A 4,942-nucleotide genomic window follows, 5' to 3' on the forward strand; every position below is an offset into this window, starting at 1 on the left:
TGTGGACCGGTACTACTTTGGTTCGCATCTTTAGCAGCCGGCTCCATAAATAACTTCACAGAGCTGTCAACCTCGTTCGTCAAGCAGTATTCTAGCTTAATTGAAACCGCGGTGACAGATGCTCAGCTTTGGAACTTAAGCCAAAAGCCCGGAGAGTCTCTTCGGTCTTACATAACAAAGTTCAAGGAGATCTAGGTCTAGATTCCCGGACTCTCGGACTCCACAGCTCTGGCTGCGCTTAAGAACGGCCTCTAGCACGAATCTCGCTTCCGAGAAGAGCTGTCCGTAAATTGGTTCCCAACCATTCAGGACGCGTTACACCGGGTATCGAACTGGATAGTCGCAGAGGAAGACAAAATTGCCGCTGCGCAGAAACAAAACGCTCCGCCTGCAGGAAAACCACGGTTCAAAGCGCCCGTCAAAAAGACTCCGCTTACGACTCCGAAGTCTGGGGCGAGCACGTTCGCAGTCACTCAATCTCCTAAAGAGAATTCTCCAAAGAGTTCACCGTCCAAACCTTCGTTTTCACCGCGCTCCAAGGGTGGTGTACTCCCAAGTAACAAGTGGGTCCGAGATGAGGACACGTACTGCGAGCTCCATAAAACCAACAGTCATTCCACTCGTGAATGCAATAAGCTGATGCACCTCCTTGCAGATAAATATGTGGCGGGAGAAATGCCACATGTAACGATCGAGGAGTTGGAGCAGAAAGCGACTCCCAAGGTGGACGAAGATGCTCCACCTCCGAAAAAAACCGAAGCAATCTGACGGCAATGCAGCCCCCAAGAAAAGAATAGACGTGATAATGGGGGGATCGCGACTCTTTCGAAACTCCATCACTGCAATCAAAGACCATCAGCGGAAGCTCACCAGCCCCCAGCCGAAGCGAGCTAAGGTTGCAGCAAGCGATCTACCTGAAGTCTCTTTCTCCGAGAAGGAAACTGAGGGAGCTGGACACTCCACACGATGACGCACTCGTCATATCACTTGACGTGGCAAACCACGAAGTCTGCCGGATCCTAATTGACACTAGGAGTTTGGTAGACTTGATTTTCCTCGAGACGCTCGCTAGAATGGGTATCAGGAAAGAACACATCGTGGGACCGCCCTCACCTTTGGTCTCGTTCACAAGCGAGACGTCGATGTCGTTGGGCACGATCACGCTACCGGTGTCCACTCAAGGAGTGGTTAAAATGGTGGAATTTACGGTTTTTGACCAACCTGCGGCCTATAACATTATTCTGGGAACTCCCTGGCTCTACCAGATGAAGGCAGTAGCCTCGACGTACCATCAGTGCGTTAAATTTCCGACCCTGCAAGGAGTCCGGGAGATTCTAGGAAGCCAAAGGACGGCTAGGAGCTGCTATCTCGCAAGTCACAAGCTCCTGGTTCAATAGCAACCACAGCTCGAGGTCCCGAAGAATCCAGTTCGGAAGCAGTTAGAAGGTGATCTCACTGAGTCCATTTTCATCAATGATAAGTTTCCGGATCAAGAAATCAAGATCGGAGTGGGATTAGATAGCGAGCTCCGCGCTAGTCTGATAACCTTCCTAAGAGAAAATATGGCCACCATCGTGTGGTCCGTAGACGAGATGCCCGGTATCAGTCCAGAAGTTATCTCCCACGAGCTGAATGTGGACCTGTCGTTCCGATCTGTAAAGCAGAAGCGAAGGAAGCTGGGTCCCGAGCGAGCTGAAATCGTTAACAAAGAGGTGGAACGCTTACTGAAGGTGGGACAGATACGCGAAGTGAAGTATCCTGAATGGCTCGCAAACACAGTGGTAGTCAAAAAGAAGAATGAAAAATCACGAGTTTGCATTGATTTCACCGACCTGAACAAGGCATGCCCCAAGGATAGCTTTCCACTTCCGCATATCGACAGGCTAGTTGAGTCCACTTCGGGTCACGAGCTGATGTCTTTCATGGATGCCTTCTCCGGCTACAACCAAATCCTTATGAACCCGGATGACCAGGAGAAGACTGCATTCATTACGGACCGCGGGATTTATTGTTACAAGGTGATGCCTTTTGGGTTAAAGAATGCGGGAGCAACTTAACAGAGGCTGGTAAACCGTATGTTCGAGCACCAGCTCGGAAAGACCATGGAAGTCTACATCGATGACATGCTGGTAAAGTCAATGGAAGCTAGCTCGCATCTCGCGGATCTGAAAGTTTTCTTCGACATCCTGAATCAGTTCGGGATGAAGCTTAACCCTACGAAATGCACCTTTGCAGTCCCGTCAGGGGAGTTTCTGGGGTATATAGTAACAGAAAGAGGAATTGAAGCGAATCCGAGGCAGATTAACGCTTTCTTGTCTATGAGTTCTCCTAGGACTTTACGCGAAGTGCAACGCCTCAATGGACGGATCGCAGCCCTCAACCGCTTCATCTCTCGATCAACGGACAAATGCCTCCCGTTCTACCAGTTGTTGAGAAAAGGGGGGAAGAACTTCTTATGGGACGCAAAGTGCGAAGAGGCTTTCTCTCAGCTCAAAGCTTACCTATCTGAACCGCCGGTCTTGGCTAAGCCCGAGTTCGGTGAGCCGCTCTTTCTTTACGTAGCCGTCTCGGACAGTGCAGTCAGCGGAGTCTTGGTTCGGGAGGAAAGGGGGGGAGCAGCGACCAATTTTCTATGTCAGTAAGTCATTTACTGGGGCAGAGTCCAGGTACCCTATGATGGAGAAATTGGCCCTAGCAGTAGTCACTTCGGCAAGAAAGCTGCGGCCTTACTTCCAGTCCCATACAATCATAATCCTGACGACGCAACCACTTCAGACAGTATTACATAGTCCAAGCCAGTCCGGGAGACTAGCTAAATGGTCTGTCAAGTTGAGTGAATACGACATCGAGTTCCGGACTCGAACCTGTGCTAAGGCGCAAGTGCGGGCCGATTTTTTGATCGAACTCCCACTAGCCTCTTCGGTTAGCGACAATGTTGAAGTCCCATGGACGTTGTATGTTGATGGCGCTTCTTCATCGGGAGCAGGAATTGGGGTCTGCCTCACTTCTCCTACTGGCAAAGTAATCGAGCAGTCATTTCGCTTGGCTTTCAGCGCGTCAAACAACGAAGCCGAGTATGAATCCTTCCTTGCTGGTTTACGCCTCGCAGTAGGGATTGGTGTCCGACGACTCCGAGCTTTTTGCGATTCGCAGCTGGTCACCAACCAGTTCTTGGGGGAGTACGAGACAAAGGATGGCTGTATGGAGGCTTATTTGCCACAGCTCGAGAGTTAGTCGCTAAGTTCGAGGATTTTGAAATCACTAAGATCCCACGAAGTGAAAACTCCGCTGCGGACGCTTTAGCATCCCTGGCGTCCACTTCGGATCCCGCGATGACAAGGATTATCCCCGTCGAAGTCATCTAATTTCCGAGCATCCAACTAGAGAGCTCAAACGTAGTCACCCGGGCAATGAAAAAACAGTTGGCTCTTTGCCACCAGAGGACTCAGTCCCCGATATGCATACTCCGATGGAAATTCACCCACCTTTAGCCGAGCAAGACGCGAGTCAAAGTTCGGAATCTTCCAGCTCACCAGTTGACAATCAAGCTGTTATCCCACATGCTACTTCGAGCGGCGCGAACTCTAACAGCTGGGGGGTAGGTGACTGGCGGAGCCCGATCTGGGCTTACTTGGAAAAAGGGGAACTCCCANCTGTATGGAGGCTTATTTGCCACAGCTCGAGAGTTAGTCGCTAAGTTCGAGGATTTTGAAATCACTAAGATCCCACGAAGTGAAAACTCCGCTGCGGACGCTTTAGCATCCCTGGCGTCCACTTCGGATCCCGCGATGACAAGGATTATCCCCGTCGAAGTCATCTAATTTCCGAGCATCCAACTAGAGAGCTCAAACGTAGTCACCCGGGCAATGAAAAAACAGTTGGCTCTTTGCCACCAGAGGACTCAGTCCCCGATATGCATACTCCGATGGAAATTCACCCACCTTTAGCCGAGCAAGACGCGAGTCAAAGTTCGGAATCTTCCAGCTCACCAGTTGACAATCAAGCTGTTATCCCACATGCTACTTCGAGCGGCGCGAACTCTAACAGCTGGGGGGTAGGTGACTGGCGGAGCCCGATCTGGGCTTACTTGGAAAAAGGGGAACTCCCATCCGACAAATGGGCAGCCAGGAAACTCAAGATTGTCAGTGCGCGGTATTGCGTTCACAATGGAATACTTCTACGCCGAAGTGTAGCTGGTCCTTATCTAACATGCGTGGCTGGTAATGAGCCCGCGATGCTAATGCGAGCTGTTCACAACGGTCCCAATGGGAATCACTCCGGAGGTCGGACTCTGGCTTTCAAAATCAAAAGGCAAGGTTACTTCTGGCCTACCATGGTCACGGACTGCGAAAAATATTCTCGAGCTTGTGAGAAGTGTCAAAAGCACGCCCCATCAATTCATCAACCTACCGAGCTCCTGTCTTCGGTGTCCGCACCTTACCCATTCATGAGGTGGTCTATGGATATCATTGGTCCATTACATCGAGGACCAGGAGGAGTTCAGTACGTGCTCGCTCTTACTGACTATTTCTCCAAGTGGGTAGAAGCGGCAGCCTATGCGAAAGTAACGAGTGACGAAGTGGAACAGTTCGTGCTTAAAAGCATAATCTATCGCTACATCGTCCATTGTGAAATCATCACGGATAATGGTCTATAGTTCATCTCCTCGAAGTTCGAAGAGTTCTGCGCGAAGTGGAAAATTCGACTCAATAAATCAACTCCTCGTTACCCGCAAGGTAATGGGCAAGCCGAGGCGATGAATAAGGTCATACTTGCCAACTTGAAGAAACGGCTTGATGCTCGTAAGGGGCGCTGGCCGGACGAATTGCAGGGCGTCCTCTGGGCGATCCGAACAACACCTCGTCGGGCCACTAATGAGACACCTTTCTCCCTGGTTTACGGAGTTGATGCCGTAGTCCCAGCCGATATAGAAGTGCTCGGA

The sequence above is a fragment of the Camelina sativa genome, chromosome 5 (assembly GCF_000633955.1).
Source record: "Camelina sativa cultivar DH55 chromosome 5, Cs, whole genome shotgun sequence".
In the NCBI taxonomy this organism is placed as follows: Eukaryota; Viridiplantae; Streptophyta; class Magnoliopsida; order Brassicales; family Brassicaceae; genus Camelina; species Camelina sativa.